This window comes from Artibeus jamaicensis, unplaced genomic scaffold (genome assembly GCF_021234435.1).
Source record: "Artibeus jamaicensis isolate MK-2021 breed Jamaican fruit bat unplaced genomic scaffold, CSHL_Jam_final contig_769, whole genome shotgun sequence".
Lineage (NCBI taxonomy): Eukaryota > Metazoa > Chordata > Mammalia > Chiroptera > Phyllostomidae > Artibeus > Artibeus jamaicensis.
The window spans coordinates 973,148-992,595 of record NW_026521961.1 but is presented as its reverse complement, the minus strand read 5'-3'; the positions used below and the strand labels follow the sequence as shown (position 1 = coordinate 992,595).

General features: G+C 38.7%; 1 pseudogene; it reads right to left on the bottom strand.

Annotated features, from left to right (window-relative positions):
- Window positions 1–7,409: 7,409 nt before the first annotated feature.
- LOC119047277 (protein S100-A10-like) lies at window positions 7,410–7,701 on the bottom strand (annotated as a pseudogene).
- Between the last annotated feature and the right edge of the window lie 11,747 nt (window positions 7,702–19,448).

Here is a 19,448-nt window from a genome sequence, read left to right as displayed (position 1 = left end):
AGACATTTTGATGATGTTAATTCTTGCAATCCATGAACATGGTATATGCTTCCATATGCTTGTGTCTTCATTAATTTCTTTCTTCAGTGTTGTGTAGTTTTCTGAGTACTGATCTTTCCTCTGTTTGGTTAGGTTTATTCCTAGCTACTTTAGTTTTCTTGCTGCTGTATCAAATGGAATTTTATTTCTGATTTCTGTTTCTGATATTTTATTGTTGGTATACAAAAATGCCTTTAATTTCTGAATATTGACTTTGTATTCCACTGTTTTGGCAAATTCACTTACTAGGTCAAGTGCTTTTTTGGTGGAATCTAAAGGATTTTTTATATACACTGTCATGTCATCTGCAAACAATGACAGTTTTACTTCCTCCTTTCCTATTTGGATGCCTTTTATTTATTTTTCTTGTCTGATTGCTGTGGTTAGGATTTCCAATACTATGTTGAGTAGAAATAGTGAAAGTGGACATCCTTGTCTTGTTCTCAATCATGGGGAGAAAGCTTTTAGTCTTTCCACATCAAGTATAATGTTGGCTGTAGGCCTCTCACATATGGCCTTTATTATGTTGAGGAATGCTCCCTCTATTCCCACTTTGCTGAGTGTTTTTATCATAAATGGGTGTTGTGCTTTATCAAAAGCTTATTCTACATCTATTGATATGGTCATGTGATTTTTGTCTTTCCTTTGTTTATGTGATGTATTACATTTACTCATTTGTGAATATTGAACCATCCTTGCATCCCTGGGATGAATCCCACTTGATCATTGGTGTGTTATCTTTTGAATGTATTGCTGGAGGTGGTTTGCTAATATTCTGTTCAGGATTTTAGCATCTTTTTTCATGAGCAATATTAGCTTGAGGTTTTCTTTCTTTGTTGTGTCTTTATCTGATTTTGGGATTAGGATGATGCTGGCTTCATAAAAAGAGTTTAGGAGTCTTCCTTCTTCTTGGATTTTTTGGAGTAGTCTATGAAGGATAAGGGTTTAGCTCTTCCTTAAATACTTTTTAAGTTCTCCTGTGAAACCATCCAGTCCAGTACTTTGGTGTGTCAGGAGTTTTTTGATTACTGTGTCAATTTTATCAACTGTTATTGGTCTGTTCAGGCTTTCTGCTTTTTCATTCAGTTTTTAAAGATTCTATTTTTCTAGAAATGTATCCATTTTATCTAGGTTTTCAGATTTCTTGGCGTTTATTTGTTTGTAGTAATTTGTTACACTCCCTTGTATTTCTGTGGTATCAGTTGTAATCTCTCCTCTTTCATTTCTGATTGTGTTTATTTGGAGCTCTCTTTTTTTCTTGATAAGTCTGCTTAAAAGCTTGTTAATTTTGTTTATATTTTCAAAGAACAAGCCGCTGAATTTATTGATTATTAGTATTGTTCCTTTAATCTCTATGTCATTTAATTCTTCTCTGTGCTTAGTTTTTTTCCTTCCTGTTACTTGCTCTGGGCTGGCTTTGTTGTTGTTCCTCCTTTTCTTGTAGTCGTAGGGTTAGGTTGTTTATTTGAAATGTTTCTATCTTTTTTAGGTAAGCCTGTATCACTATGAACTTCCTTCTCAGGGCTGTTTTCACTGTGTCCCATAAGTTTTGAACTATTGTGAGTTTATTTTCATTCATTTTCACAAACTTTTTGATTTCTCCCTTGGTCTCATTCTTAACCAATTCATTGTTCAATCAATGCTATTCAATCTCCATGAATTTGAGTGTTTTTAAGTTGTTTTCCTTGAGGTTGTTTTCCAGTTCCAGTCCCTTGTGGTTAGAGAAAATGCTTAATATGTTTTCAATTTTCTTGAATTTGTTGAGGCTTGTTTTGTGTCCTATCATGTAATCTATCTTTGAAAAATATTCCATATGTATTTGAAGAGAATGCGCATTTTGCTTCTTTGGGATGAAAAGTTATATATATATAATCAGTTAAGTCCGTTTGATTTAGGAAATTGTTCAATGCTACAATATCTTTGTTGTTATTTTGTGTTGAAGATCTATTCATTGTTGACAGTGGGGTGTTAAAATCCCCTACTATAATTGTGTTGCTATCAATATCTTTCTTGATGTCCTCCAAGATTTTCTTTATGTATTTGGGTGGTCATCTGTTGAGTGCATATATGTTTATAATGTTTATGTCTTCTTGATGGATTCTTCCCTTGAATATTATAAAGTGTGCTTCTCAGTGTTTTTTATGGCCCTTTTTTTTTGAAGTCCATTTTTTCTCATATGAGTATTGCTACCACAGCTTTTTTTTCTGTCCATTTGCTTGGAATATTTTTTTTCTAACCCTTCACTGTCAGTCTGTATAGGTCTTTTGTTCTGATCTGGGTCACTTGTAGGCAACATAAATGTGGGTCATGCTTTCTTATTCATTCAGCTATTCTATGTCTTTTGATTAGAGAGTTTAATCTATTTACATTTTAGGCTATTATTGATAGGTACTTATTCATTGCCATTTTACTTCCTTTTTACCCGTGTTCCTCTCTCACACTCTTTTTCTTCTTTTTCTTCTTTTTCTTTTTTTAAGATTTTACTTATTTTTAGACAGAAAGGAAGGAAGGGAGGAAGAGGGTGAGAGAAACATCAATGTGTGGTTGCTTCTTGGGGACCCATGACCAAGGATCAGGCCCACTACCACAGCCTGTGCCCTGACTGGGAATCAAACTGTCAATGCTGTTTTGCAGGCCTGCTTTCAATCCACTGAGCTACACAAGCTAGATTAATATTACTCTTTAATAAATAAAATGTAGCTTAAATTGATTGGTGAGAGTTTTTTAAAAGATATGATATGAGTTAGTTTATTGTCATGTCCTTTAACATCTGTCAAAGTGTGGACCCAGGTTTCGTTGGTAGGGCTGCAAGGTGCCTTGTGTCTGTCTGCCTCCTAAATTTCCTGTTACCATCTACAGAAGGCTCAGCCTCCAGAAAATTTGAAACTATGTTTAAAAGGGTATCTTCCCCAGAAGAGTGAGAGATATTTAGAGCTCCAGCCAAAGAAACATCAAATACATTGATGTATCTCTCACTCCATCCTGTTCTGGCTTCAGAGAAATAAGACAGTTGTTAGGGAGAGGGGTGCTACTGTGTGTAGTTTCTGTACATTCCCATGAGGTTTCTGGACTTATAGTGGGGCTAGAAGTGGGCAGTAGGAGGCCATGCACAGAAGAGTCTTCAGGAACTGTAGTCAATTCCTGGTCTTGTTTCTGCTCTCAAGGTTCATCAGGTTCTTTATTTCTCTGGACACCCAACCTGGATCTTTGATTTTGAAACCAAATGTGGACTCTTGACTCTGGAACCCCAATTTCCTTAGCTAGTTGCTCTCTGAAGTCAATCCCAGGATAAGGTTGTTCACAAATGCCAAGATGAGGGTGTGTAACTTGGAAGAAGTGTAGCTGGTTCAATGCCATTTATCTTCCCTGGAAGATACCTGACTGGGACCCTCTGTACTTCCTGGATTTGTGTGACTTTTTCTCTCATCAAATTAGGGATTTGTTTTCATCCTTACTTTTTCAAACAGGTTTTCTATTCCTTGATCTTCTCCTTCTCCTTCTGGTATCCTTATTATGTGGATATTATTTCATTTCATGTTTTCCGGCAGTTCCCTTAACACCTCTTTGTTCTTTCTGAGTCCTTTTTCCTTTTCTTGCTCTTCCAGGGAGTTGTTTTCTACCTTGTCATCCAGCTCGCTGATTCAATCCTCTGCTTCATCTAGCCTGCTTTTGCTTCCTTCTGCTGTATTCTTCAATTCATTAATTGTATTCTTCATTTCCTCTTGGCTCTTGTTAATACTTTCTATTTCCTTTTTCATGTTCATATAGTTTGCAGTAAATTCCTTGTAGTTTTTCTGTAGTTTTTGGTAATTCTCAGTGATCTTATTGGTCTTCCTTATAACCACTTCTTTGAACATAATATCTGATAGTTGACTCACCTTTATTTCATCTAGCATTCTTTCTGAGGCTTCCTCCTTTTCTTTTATTTGGGGGTTGTTTCTTTGTCTTTCCATTGTTTGTGAGACTCTTCTTGTTAGCCTCTGGTTCTGTTGCATCCCAAGTTCACGAGAGAAGGAACAAAGACTTTCAGAGGTTTAAAGATGTTTATTGAATCATAGTTTTACCTGCACAGGGGCGAGCTCTCAGGGCGTCCAAGGACACCGTGCCAAAAATAGCTGCAGATGAGAGTCGCGCCAAATGCTTACAGACTACGGTTCTTATAGAGGCGAGCAAGCAAGTGATTTCCAGAAGCGAGAGGTGGCAGTTAGCCGTTGGTCAGGGGCTCAAGCTAGGGCTCGTGATCTTGCTGATGATTGGCCTGCAAGGTGCATGAACAGCTCGTGCTCAGGTTAGCCATTGGCCTAGGGGCTCATGCTCTACCAACTGAGCTAGCCGGGCTCACGCTAGGGGGTAAAAAAACTTCCAGGAGGCTATCTGCTTGACCAATTCTTATTACTTCATTGTTCTTTTCTTAACTTCTTAACTTCCTGGAGTATCTTCCCGAGGTGGGGTGTGCGGTTTCCCACCTAGGCTTGAGCAAGCAGCTAAGGTTGAACAAGCAACTTAGTTTTCTTAAGACTACTTCCCTAAAAACTACTTCCCTAAAGACTACTTCCCTTAGCTCCTATCATTAGCTCCTATCAGTTCTTAAATTGTTCTTTCCTGGTTCCCTGGGTTTGTGGTGTGAACATCTAAGATAGGAGACCTGTGATATTCAGTGTTGCAGTTTCCTTGCTCTCCTGAACTTTGTCCTCTTGGGTTGACTTTTATGCCATTTATGTTGGCTCTCTGGATGTTATTGGGTTTCGATGTTTGTTGGGTACTTTTTGGTGGGTCCTTCCCTCCAGCTGGTTGATGGAGGGTCACTCTGCCCACCATGTCTTGTGTCCTTTTGTGCAGGTGCTGCCAGAACAAAACTATAAAGCCCAGGGAACAGGCCCACACCTGAAAAAATATCTCCTGCAACCCACAATCTCAGAATCAACAGCAAATGAACCAGCATTATAAAAGTATAAAGAGATTAAGACTATTGTAAGAAAGGAGAGAAATAAATGATAGTATACATTCTAGGGACTTAATATGCACAAACTTGCTGGACAAGAAATAAATGTTAAAAAGCTATGCAGGAAATGAAATATTACTAATCATGGAGAGGACCATGGTGGATTTCATCTGGGTAGCATTTAGTATTTACCACTGTTTTTTTTTCTTTCTAGATCCACCTCTGATATTGTCAGATGTTGACCTTGTCTGACCTTAGGCAGCCTGCTCTGAAACTGACAGAGATCTGCTGCCTATAGTTGTCTCTTCAGTTGTTAATTAGTCACTTTGCACTCAGCAGTCATATTTAAGCCCCATAGGGTGGGGCAGAATTCCTCCTATGGTTGGGGTTATTGTATCCCCTAAGGTTGCTGCTGCTCAGAGGTGAGTGGTCTGCCTAAGCAGGACAGCTGCTGAAGGATGGGTAATGACTCAGCACTAGAATCCTGGTTGCCACTCTCTCAGTTCTCTCCCCCAAACCTCCATAACCCAGTATCTCCTTAAGTGTCTCCAGTCCACTCTGCCCATCCCCTTTTGCCTGGGATCTATGTTTGTAGCTGTCTCTTTTAGCTATTAATCTAGTCACTCTGCACACAGCAGTTAGGCTTAAGCACCACAGAGCCAGGACAGAATCTCTCTTGGGGGCAGGGCTGTTGTTTCCCCTCAGGCACCTGCAGCTGGAATGGGAGTTGGTCTGCCTGAGCACTGTGGCTGCAGCTGTTTGGAGGATGACTCAGCTCTGGGTTCTCTGTGGCTACTCTCTCAGCTCTCTCCCCAAAGTTTCTGCCCCCAGTCTTTCCTCGGGCGTCTTTGGCCCACTCTGCTTCTGCCTTTGCTGAAACCAAGGTAAGTGACAGCAAATGAAAATTTGTGCATTGGCCCTTTAAAGGGTTCTTTGGGTCTCTAGCTGTCTATCTCTGGCAAAGAGAAACCCTGCCTCTTTTGATACCAGTTGTTATCTGTCTACTTTAGGGATTCTAATGTTTTACTCTGGGGATCCCAGCTTAGGATTTAGAGTTCACACTTCTCAGGGGTATTCAACCAGTTGATTAATTATCCCTCTGGTACTGCTACCTGCGGGCACCCAGCCAGCCCTCTCGAGTCTCCACTGCACTCTTTACCAGAAAGGCTATGCCAAACCAAGTTCTTCTCTCTGTCTGAGGTTATAAGGCTTCTCTATTGCTATTGTTCAGTCATTTGTTCTGGGTAATTTTTCCACAATTTATTTGTAATTATAGATTTGTCCTGTAAATGTAACATACCTCGATGCGAGCAAATGTTGGAAGCTTTCAGGAGTTTAAGATGGAATTTTATTGGCCAAAGTTTCAAAGTTTTACCTGCACAGGGGTGAACTCTCAGGGTGCCTCCGGAGACACGGGTGCCAAAATGGCTGCAGATGAGAGTCGCGCCTGGCACTTACAGCCTGGGGTTTTTATTGGGGTGAACAAACAAGCAAGCAAGCAGCAAATACAGAAGCAGTCATAGCTGTTAGCAATTGGCTATTTTGAGAGGACACACACACCTCTCTGCTTACTACAATGGATACTTTTCTGCAAAGACAAGGCCATGCAAAGACAAGGTCATACATGGGCGGGTTGTGCTTTTTTTTACTTTTCTATCTCCCTTGCTGAGACAGTGTGGTGCCTGCCTCATCCTCTCTGCTAATTTTATCTAATTCCGGCCTAACCTAACCCTAACCTAACCTAACATAAGGAGGTTAGTGTCACTTCCAGTCACTCCTCTTCCATCTTGCCACACGCCCCCAACAATAAAACATTCTTTAGAGGCTTGAATCCTGAACTCTGGTACTCTGGTAATCACTTTCCAAAGTGTTTTGCAATTCTGATGTGGCTGGAGCTGGCCTCTGTCTGTACAGGTCTCAGCTATTTATTTTCCCAAACTTTTGATGTATAAGTTGTTTGCCTAGAAGGCCATCTTTGAGCAGATTTATCATTCTCATGGTATTGGTTTAAGAGGGAATGGGTCTGGGTTGTCAGTTAATGTAGGAGGGCATCTGCTTACACCCATGTTGTCCTGTCATTTCAGCCCCTATCTCAGCAGATGGGCCCAAAATATCTCTCCAATTAGCAGAAGCCAGTGGCAGACAGTACTCCCAAGTTTCTTTCTCCACCTCCCCTTCCTCCTCCTCCTCTTCTTTGGTAGCACAGTAATGGGACTAGGGTGACTGTGTCCCTGAGCTCTACACAGTTGTGTGGCTCAGTGGCTCCAGGCAGTGTGGTGGGCAAAGTTTGGCCAGGCAGCAGTGGCCACCCTGAGACATGGGGAGCTTTCATGAAATCCTTATACAGTGGGAGCTGTGGGGCAGAGATTCCTTAAGTGACCCACTTGGAGAACTCTTTCTCTGGACAGATGTAATTACTCAGTGCTACCTACTTCTTCTGCTGCTGCTTTATAAGCACTATAACATAGGTATTTCACACAATAGTGAGACCAGCAATTAGTGAAAAGAAGCTCTGGAAGCTCATTCTACCATCTTGTCACTGATCCAAGTAACTTCATTATTTTGTCTATGTCTAAAGGGTCTTTGATTTTCTAAAAATCCAGGGAACTCCTCTTCCATGAGTACTCTCAGGTCCTCTTTTATTAAGTAGCCTTTATTATCATCAAATTTGTGAAATATTAACATTATGATTACCATTGGTGTTCCATTTGAGGTGGCATTTTGGTGAGATCTTGCAGCAAGATCACAAAGCTTTCTGGTCTTGTGGCCAGTTGAACAATAAAATTTTAGATGCAATATCAAAGACATGATCCACAAAAGAAAGAACTGATCAGCAGGAATTTATTAAAATTTAAAACTTCTGCTCTATCAAAGATAATGTAAAATGAGTAAGAAGAAAAGCCAAAGACTGGGAAAAATATCTACAAAGAACATATCTGATAACTGGCTATTATCGAAAATATTCCAAGAACTCTTAAAACACAATGCTAAGAAAACAACCAATTAAAATATAGAAAAGTAACCTGACCAGACACCTCACCAAAAATATACACAAATAAAAAATAAACATATAAAAAGATGTTCAACATATTATATTATTAGAAACTTGAAAATTAGCAAAGGGATAGCAAAGGGATACCACAATACACCTATTAGAGTGACAAAAACCTAAAATATAGACAAGGCCAAATGCGGACAACAATGTGAAGCCACAGGAACTCTCATTAATTGCTGATGGAACTGCAAAATGTTACAGCTATTTTGGAAGACAGTTTGGCAGATTCTTATAAAACTAAATATGTTCTTATTATGTTATTTAACTAGTGGTATTTACTCAAAGTTTTAAAGACATATGTCCACATAAACATCTGTATACAGATGTTTATAGTAGCTTTATTGCTGATTGTAAAAACTTGAAAGCAACCCAGATGTCCTCAAGTAGGTAAATGGATAAATAAACTGTGGTATATCAAGCCATGAACACACATGAAGAAATCTTAAATGCATATTACTAATGAAAAAAGCCAGTATGGACTTCTGGCCCAGATAGGGGCATAGGTAGAAACACTACCTACTCGGACAACCAAAACAGACAGAAAATTGAACTGTACTAAAGTCCGACAACAATGAACCATTTGTCCAGACCAGTAAGAGGGGTGAAGTCAGTGGCTGGCAGAGAGGGGTCATGGCAGGGAAAAGCGGTGGCTGCTGGACCAACCCAGGCATGCAGGCAGTGGTTGGCAGATCCCAGGCATGGGGTAGCAACAGGCAGACCCAGTGAAGGCACAAGGTGGCTGGCTGACTGCGGTAAAACATTCACATGCAGATAAACCAGGTGAAAAAATGGACAGTGAGACAGACCATGCAACCCAGGATCCCAGAGCCAGGAAATAAAGCCTAAAAGCACTGATTGGAAAAACTTTTGGAGGTTGAGGTGCCAGGGGAGGCTCCCAGCATCACAGAAGAGTTTGGTGGAGAAACCCACAGGGTCCTAGAATGTACACAAGCCCACCCACCCAGGAACCAGCACCAAAAAAGCCCAATTTGCCTGTGGGAAACTGCAGAGGGGACTGGAATCCAAGACAGTGGAGCAAGTGCCATTATTTCCTCTCTCACCCTGCCCCCAGTCACAACCCAGTGACTGGATTGACCCACCCCAGTAAACACCTAAGCTTTTGCCCCGCATATGTAACAGGCACAAGCAAACCAAAACATTATGGCTCAAGCATAAGAACAGCTCAAAGCCCCAGAACCAATACTTGTAAGCAGCAAAGAGATAGCCAACCTATTAGATGCATAGTGCAAAACACTGGTGATTAGGATGCTCACAGAACTGGTTGATTTTGGTCACAAATTAGATGAAAAAATCAAGGCTACACTAAGTGAAATGAACCAAAATGCACAGGGAACCAATAGTGATGGAAAGGAAACTGGGACTCAAATCAATGGAATGGATCAGAAGGAAGAAACATCCAACCAGGAAACAATAAAGAAACAAGAATTTTTAAAAATGAGGAGAGGCTTAGGAACTTTGAGGACATCTTTAAATGCTCCAACATCCAAATTACAGGGGTGCCAGAAGGGGAAGAGGAAGAATAACAAGTGGAAAACTTATCTGAACAAATAATAAAGGAGAACTTCCCCAATCTGGCAAAGGAAATAGACTTCCAGGAAATCCAGGAAGCTCAAAGAGTCCCAAAGAAGGTGGACCCAAGGAGGAAAACACCAAGGCACATCATAATTACATTACCCATGATTAAAATGAAGGAGAGAATTCTAGAAGCAGCAAGAGATAAGGGGACAGTCACCTACAAAGGAGTTCCCATCAGACTGTCAGCGAATTTCTCCAGAGAGACCTTACAGGCAAGAAGAAGCTGGAAAGAAGTATTCCAAGTCATGAAACCCAAAGACCTGCATCCAAGATTGCTCTATCCAGCAAAGCTTTCATTTAGAATGGAAGGGCAGATAAAGTGCTTCTCAGATAAGGTCAAGTTCAAGGAGTTCATCATCACCAAGCCCTTATTATATGAAATGTTAAAGGGACTTATCTAAGAAAAGGAAGATAAAAAGATATGACCAGAGAAAGGACAGCAAACTCACAGTTATTAATAACCACACCTAAAACAAAAGCAAACTAAGTAAACAGCTAGATCAGGAGCAGAACCATAGAAATGGAGATCACATGGAGGGTTAGCAACAGGGGAGTGGGAGGAGGAGAAGGGGGGAGAAGGTACAGAGAGTAAGTAGCATAGACGGTAGGTAGAAAATAGATGGGGGAGGGCAAGAATAGTATGAGAAATTTAGAAGCTAAAAAACTTGTGACACCTGGACATGAACTAAAGGAGGGATGGGGGAAGGGGGTGTGCATGGTGGAGGGGAATGAAGGGGGGGATTGGGACAACTGTAATGGCATAATTAATAAAATATTTTTTAAAGCCAAAATAGAAAGGTTACATACTCTGACTCGACTATACAGTATTCTAGAAAAGTCAAAACTATGGAGATAATACAGATGCTCCTTGACTTACAATGGAGTTATAGCCTAATAAACTTATCATAAGTTGAAAATACTGTTAGTCAAAAATGCATTTAACACATCTAAGCTACCAAACATCATAGCTTACCCTAGCTGCTTTTTATTGAATAGTATCACTTTTGCACCATCTTAAAGAAAAAAAACTATTTAGTACAATAATATAAGTTGGGAACTATCTTTGCAAATATCAGTGGTTTCTATCAGGATGGAGGAGGGAAGGATGAACAAGTGTAGCACAAAGAATTTTTAGGGCAATGAAACAACTATGATACTACAATTTTGGATATATGTCATTATACATTTTCAGAAATCATATAATGTATAACACTAATAGTCAACCTTAATGTAAACTAAATTTTGAGTGGTAATACTGTATCAATGTAGGTTCATCAAAGGTAAGAAATGTATCACTCTGACATGGGATTTTGATAGTGAGGGATGCTGTGCATCCATGCAGATGTATACCTACAGGTAAGGAATAGGTAGGAAATCTCTATACCTTCCACTCAATGTTGGTATGAATCTTAAAGTGCTCTAAAAGTTTAATTAATTAATTCTAAGGATTTGTCTGCATTAGCAAACTGGAAACAGTAGTTAACCACATACTCACTGGGTAAGGAGAGTTTAATGAAGAAATCATTATAAATGTATGGGCAGGGTTTAGGACTATCAAAACAAGGAGTGACACAGTGCCTCAGTGCTAATAATAGAAGAGAAATAAGAAAAGAAAATTACTGAAACAAAGAGAATGATATCTTACATGAGCTAAACCTAGACAAAGGGACTTTGTTCTCCTCAATGCCTCCAATCTCCTGCTCATATTTCCCATTGATTTAAAATAAAGAGAGGAAAGGAAAGAATATAGGTAAATCATAAGTCAATAACACAGAAAACAAACATAATAGAAAAAATAAATGAAAAGATGGGATTGGCTGAGGAGGAATACCATTCCAGAGCACATGGAATTTTGAACCAGGACATTTAAACAGAGGGTAGGGAGAAGTATATGGCTCTTATTCCCCTTGCTGGCCCAGACAGGGGGGCGTGGCTGGGGCACTTGTAGACTGGCTGGCACTTGGAGATGCATGGCCAGATGGCAGGCTCCCCCACTGCTACCCCCATCCCTGCTCCCCAGCATGGGAAGCAGTGGCAACTGGTGGCATGGGCTATGTGTACAGACTCCAGAAAGGAGTCTCAGGCCCAGCAGTGATGAGGAAAGAAGCAGAGCAGCTGGAGGATGACTAGCAGCCTCCTGCAGTTTCCCCAGAGGATGGTATTTTTAAATGGAAGAAGGAACTCCAGGTGTAGCCTTGGACAAATCTGCCAGCAGGTGGCTGGGTTTTCTTCTAGGTGTTTTAGAGGGGAAGGAAACTGAGGCAGAAGCCTGTCATTCTTCTAAAATTGTGTGGCTTTTGAATACATGATCTCTTTACTTTTTCACCAAACTTTTTCCTCCAGAGTTTGCCTATGCGTGGCAGGCAGTAGAATGTCATTTCTGTTCGGTAACATTAGGACATAAAACCCTATGACAATCATTTAGATTAGGTCTCTGCCTACCAAAATTAGAGTGTTTCCTCTGATATACAACAAACATCTTCTTGGTAAACTGCTCATGTATTTTATTTGTAGCGATTAGATACATTAGCCATCACTGCAGTTTCATTATTACCACTCTCCCTGTAGTTTCTTATGGTAATTCTGTCTACCTTTGCTCTATCACTTAAGCACCATCAACTTGCCCCTGACATTTTAGGTTCAGAATCTCCACCATCGTGCCTGACCTAGGTTAGACACATAGGGCATTTGAAAGATGCTGGTTTTCTCTTGGCAGCTTAATAGTTTGGTTAAGGGAGTGCCATCTGGGCCCTGCTGGGAAAGGGAGTGAAAAAGGAAAAGGACATGATTAGAAGGTTGCTAATCAGGTTGTACCTAATAGGGTCCATTCCAACTTTTCCATTTTCTTGGGCCATGAGGAAAGTTCCAGTATTTAAGCCTCTCTGCCTTTCTGTCACAATTGAGTTCAGCCTTCAATTAGCCAACAAACTACTCAACACATTAAATTCCAAATCATGAATGTATGCACCAATGGCGATACTTACAGCCAAATCAAACCTTATATTTCATTTCTACTGGCCTAGTAGGCTTATAATACATTCCTATATATGCTCCCCAGCCACCAGCAGACATAAATTGGCAAGAGTTTGCAACACTGTTGGCTGATTGGCTATGTCCTCCAAAAATAGGTCTGGTGTTCCTCCATCTGGGCTCTGTGGGGATCTAATTCTCATATGGGCCTGGAGGCAATTAGCACCGGTAGGGACTTACAATTGAGAAGAATCACATCCTTTAATTAGCAAATTCATAGGTATATTCATGAAGAGCATTTATGCATTAGGAAGGAGTTGCCTAACGGCAAGAGTGCAAGGGAATTTGGAGGTTTAAACTTCTCAGCCTCTTTTTTGTCTTCCCAAATGACTTCATTCCTTATCTCAGGGTCCCACTCCTTGCCCCACTCCTAGGGCCTTCAGCTTAGGGTAAGAACCATAGGGAATGCATTTATTGTGCTGCAACTCTACAACCCATGCATTGAGCTCCAGGGTTTGTACCTCAGCCACATCTGCTGTGCAACTACAGAATGTGAGGAATTCCTACAAAGCTGCCACTTTTCCTGTCTGAGTATATTCTGAGTAAATAATCACAAATTTCAGTTTCTGTGTTTTTCCTCTTACATTTTCTGACCCTACAATCCTTATCATCACTGTTGTAGCCATAACCAAAGAACCATAGCCATTTGATCTCCCCATTGCTTGTCCTCCACCTATACTTTATACCATACCACCAATGTGAATAATTCTAGAAACTATGGTGTAGAACATGCTATAGTTGACCAGTCTCATTTCCTCCTAAGTTACTGTTTTCCCCTCTAGTATATGAGCTATTCAATGCGAGAATTCTATTTAGAGGATTTGTTTCCTGGTCCCATTTCTGTCACTAATTATGATGTCAGTCAGATGTTAAAATATTACACTCAAATTTGAGAAGAGTTTAATAGAAGAACTATTTCAAAATATTTGAACAAAAATAGAGTATATAAATTATGGGTAGGCGATTAATAATTAGGTGAGAGATGATACTGATGATAATAGATGATGGTGATGATGATGAGGGATACATAGATGGTAGATGAGAGATACATGATAGATGAGAGATAAATCAATGATTCATAGGTGATAGGTACATACATACCCATATACACATGTACATACATATGTAGATACATACATATGAAGTTTGTCCAGAAAGTATACAGTCATGTAGTATGAAAAATAGAGACATTTATTGAAGAAGATTCAAGATATAAGAAGCACTGTACATAGAACAATGATACCTCAGTTTCCTTCAAAGTAGGCACCTTGAGAACTCACATAGTTCCTCCAGCATCTCGTTCACTGTTCAAAACACTGCAAAACCCTGTATTGGAATTGCCATCAGCTGGCTCTGCCCCATCGTGTTTTCCTGAATCTCATAAATCTCTTCCCTTTCAAAGATGATTTTAGTTTGAGGAAAGGCCAAAAGCCACCAGACACCAAGTGAGGGCTATTAGGGGGGTTGAGTCACCTGGGTGATTTGATATTTTGCCAAAAAACTCTGAACAAGATGTGATGTATGAGCAGGCATGTTGTCATGATGAAGCTGCTAATCACCAGTTGCCCATAGCTGTGGCCATTTTCATTGTATTTTATCTTTCATCTGGTGAAGAATATTGAAACAGTATTCCTTATCAATTGTTGGCCTGAGGGGCATACTCATGATGGACATCTTCCCAATCAAAAAACACGGTTAACATGGTCTTGATCTTGCTGTGATTTTGCTGCACCTTTGGGCATGGAGAGCCAGGCAACTTCCATTGGGCGACTTGGCCTTTGTTTCCAGATCATAGCTGTAGACCTACCATTCATCTCCAGTTATGACCTTCATGCAGAAATCTTGATCATTGGTAGCGGTTTGAATTAAGTCATTAGCAACAGCAACATGATGTTCCTTCTGCTCTGGTAGCATAATCTGCAGAACAAACTGCCATGACGTGTTGCATGCCAAGATGCTGAGTCAAAACTTTGGACACAGTACTGTTTAGAATTCCCAGATCAGCTTCTATTTCTTGCACTGTCAGTTGCTGACCTTTGTTGATTGCAGCCCATACGTGTTCAACATTCTCAGGTGTTCTGCTTTCTGCAGGCCTTACAGAATGTGGATCACTTTCAACAGATTCTTGACCATCTTAGAACAGTTTTTCCCACACTTCTATTTACACCACACTCACTGCATTGCCCCTGAAAGCCTTCTGAATCCTCTGTATAGTTTCTGTAGAAGAATGTTCAAGCTTAACACAAAATTTGGAGCAGATTTGTTGCTCTACTCCCTTAGTCATTTTGAATGTGATGGCCACACAGTACACATTCTCATTCAATGGCATCTACCACCCCTACTGACTAGTATCATTAATGTTTATGTATGCATACTCCAGTCTACTCTCCTTGGCTGCAAGGTTACATCGATGTATCGCAAACTATTATTATGTTAACAATGGACTTTTTTTCCAGACAGACCTTGTACATATATAGATACAAAAATACATATAGAAATAGACAGATAGCCAGATACATGATAGACAGGTCATATAGAGAGATGTATAGATAGATTAGGTGGATTGATAGATAGATGATAGGTAAATAGATCGATCAATCGATCGATAGATAGATGATAGATTAATAAATAGAGATGGCATGGGAAGATTTCAGAGAAATCCATTAGGAACAATGGATTTCTGTTATTATGATGAAGTATTTCATTTAACATTTCAATAAATAACATGGAGTATTTCATTTTAACATTACAATAGCTCAGAGCCATCACTACTTCTAGACCTGAAGGAGCAAGATGTGTTACTGGAAGGCACAGGGTATAGATATATGGAGAAAGCCACACAGAAAGAGTTATTACTTTGACAATGATGCAGCAAACCACGTGATCCTGGATGGGGTCAGTGGACAAACACCCAAACTCACTCATAAACTGGTGCCTTTGCAAGCAATTACATTGACACAGAGCATATGGATTATCTTTCTGGAAAGAAAACCAAGAGAAAGGGTGGGAAAAAGTCCAAATGAAGATATCTCCCATACTATCAAATCAAAACATCCCCTTGCCAGATCACTAGAAAATCACCACCAAGAGCCAGGCAACCCAAGAAGCACAGAAAAATGTTTAGTCATCAAGGAGCCCAAGTAATGGGGATTTTTGTAAAGTAAAAAAGGAGTTAGGAGCCCTGGCTGGTGTGGCTCCGTGGATTGAGTGCTGGCCTGCAAAACAAAGGGTCACTGGTTTGATTAACACTCAGGGCACATGCCTGGGTCATGGGCCAGGTCCCCAGGAGGGGGCATACAAGAGGCAACCATACATTGCTATTTTTCTCCCTCTCTTTCTCCCTTCCTTCTCCTCACTCTAAAAATAAATAAATAGTGTTTTTTTAAAAAAGAAGGAGGCAAAAAGTTTAGAAAACTAAAATGGCTGAAATAGAATATGCCTGGAAGAAATATTTGCCTTACCCAATCAGGAAATTTCAAAGCCACTTAGCATTAAGGCCAATTCTGGGTAAAACTGCAATGAGCCAAATTGGTACTTGATCATCTTATTTCTGCAATTTCTCCTCATTTGTTGGCAAATCTACTTTGACATGATATGTAGAGTATTTCCTTCTTATCATCTCATCTTCCTCTTCATACACTTTCTTCCATTTTCCCTCTCTTCTTCCTTTCATGTAAGCAGCCTTATTCAATTCCTTTTACATTCCATTTAAATTTTAATTTCAAGAATCAGTAAAGTATCTAAGCAATTCCCCTGAAGATAAAAATTACTAATAAGGCTTACTATGTTATAACTTTGTAAACTGTTACCATTTTACAGATGACAATGAGTTTTTAAAGTTTTTGACCAAATTAATATAATTATGGAATTTTAGTCAATAATAAGTGGCAGCGGTATGTTTCTGTGCCTGAAGATAGGTCACAAACAGCCTAGTGAACAAAACACAGTTTATATCTAGTGCCTACTGTGAGTTACACACACTAATAAAAATTAAAAATGCAAATTAACAACCTCGGCTAACTGAGAAAGCTCTCAAAAAGCAATTTACTTATAAATAAAATCTGTAATTAATTAATTAATTAGTTAGTTAAAATAGGTACAAATTATTCACTAGTAAATCATTTCAAATATTTAAGACATATAATTCTAAATCTATTTAAACTCTCACCGAACACAGAAAAGAAAAAGTTCACATTACTTTTATTATTCTGTATAATGCTAATATCAAAACCCAACAAAAATAGCATCAAAAAGAAAATAATGAAATGCTAAATTTTTATTACTAGACTAACCATCCACAGGAATCACTCAAAACAATAAGAAGAAATAGAAAAACCAGTTCCATCTTTGACAAGATAAGAATACATCTCTAATACTCAATGAAAATATTTCATAATTTGGTGCCAAATGTTCACCTTGAAAGCTATTCATTAATTTCATGGATGAATAAGGTAAAAAAATTAAATAAATGAAACCAAGTATTGATTATTACAAACTAAATTATTACAACCATGTAGTCTTTATCCCAGGAATAAAAAAAATCTTATCTCAAAAATAAAAATGTATATAAATTTATTTATATTATTAATGAAATTATATTATAATATAGTGTTACCTGTTTTTAATTAAGTTTACTGGGGTTATATTGTTTAATAAGGTTATATAGGTTTCAAGTGTACATTTCTATGATACCTGATCTGTATATTGCATTTTATGCCCTTAACCTAAAGTCAAATCATCTTCCATCACCATATATTTGCCCCCCCCTCATTTCCTCTGGTAAATATTATACTCTTGTCTGTGTCTATGAGTCTTAGTTTTGTTTCCCATATATGAAGGAAATCATATGGTTCTTAGCTTCTTCTGACTTGTTTCACTTAGCATGACATTCTCAGGATCCTTCCATATTGTCATAAAAAGCAGTAAGTATTTTGATTTTTCTTATGCCTGAGTAGTATTCCATTGTATGTAGGTACATCTTTGCCCAATCATCTATTGTAAGACACTTAAGTTGTTTCCATGTCTTGGCCACCATAAATAATGCTGCAATGAACACAGAGGTGCATATATCTTTGTGAATAAATATTCCTTGAGGTTTTCAGGTAGATACCCAGAGGAATGTTTGTGGGGTCATAGGGTTAACTCTATTCTTAAATTTTTGAGGAGTCTCCATACTCTTTTCCATAGTGGCTATACCAGTTTATGTTCCCACCAGCAGTGAATGAGGATTCCTTTTTCTCCACAACCTCTCCAACACTTGTTATTACTGGATTTATTGATAATAGCCATTCTAACAGGTGTGAGGTGATATATCATTGTAGTTTTGATTTTCATCTCCCTAATAGCTAGTGAAGATAAGCATATTTTCATGTATCTATTGACTATTTGTATTTCTTCTTAGAAGAAATGTCTGTTGAGGTTCTCTGCCTATTTTTTTTATTGGATTGTTTGTTTGGTGTTGAGTTGTATGATTCTTTATATATTTTGGATATTAACCCCTTTTTTGGAGCTGCTGTTTGCAAGTTTGGTTGCAAACAACCATCACCCATTTTGTTGGTTGCTTTTTTTGTTTTGTTGACAGTTTCTTTTGCTGCATAGAAGCCCTTTAGTTTGATATAGTCCCACTCATTTATTGTTTCCTTTACTTTCCTTGTATTTAGGATCAAATTCATAAAACCTTAAGATGAAGCTCCATAAGCCTAGTACTTATGTTTTCTTCTTATAATTTACTGTTTCAGATCTTGTATTTAAGTCTTTGATTTATTTTGAGATAGATTTTGTACATGGGAACAAACTGTAGTCTAGTTTCATTTTCTTGCATGTGATTTTCCAACTCTTCCAGCATCTCTTTTATTGAGGATGCTTTCTTTTCTCCATTGTGTTTTTGGTTCCTTTGTAAAAAATTATTTGCCCATAGCCCTTATCAATGTGGCTTAGTTGGTTGGGTGTCATCCTACAGAGCAAAAGTTTGCCAGTCAATTCCTGGTCAAGACACATGCCTAACTTGTAGGTTCAATCCCCAGCTGGGGCTCATAAGAGACTGAACATAATGATGTTTCTCCCTTGTATTAATGTTTCTATCCCTCTCTCTCCCTCCTTTCCCGTCTCTCTAAAAATAAATTAATAAATATTTTAAAAATTATTTGTACTTATACATGTGGTTTTATTTCTGGGCTTTCAAGTCTGTTCCATTGGTCTGCCTTTTCTGTCAGTTCCATGCTGCTTTGATTATCATTGCTCTGTAGTATGATATGAAGTCATGAAGTCAGGTAGTGTGATAGCTTTTTTTCAGGATTGTTTTGGCTATTTGGGTCTTTTGTGGTTCTATACAAATCTGATTATTATCTTTCTACTTCTTTTTAAAATGGCATTGGTTTTATAATAGGTATTGCGATTTCTCCTACTTTGTTCTTCTTTCTCAAAGTTGCTGCAGCTGTTCAGAGTCATTTATGGTTCCATATAAGCTTTTAAAATGTTTGTTCTGTATCTGAGGAATATGCCACTTGTATTTTAATAGGGATTGCATTAAATCTGTAAATTGTTTGGGTAGTATGGACATATTGATGATGCTATATCTTCCTATCCATGAACATGGTATATGCTTCCATTTATTTGTGTCTTCATTAATTTCTTTCTTCAGTGTTGTTCAGTTTTCTGAGTAGAGGTCTTTTACCTCCTTGGTTAGTTTATTTCTACATACTTTATTCTTATTGTTGCTATATCAAATGGAATTTTCCCCTGTTTTTGGTTTCTGATATTTACTGTTGGTGTAAAGAAATGCCTCTG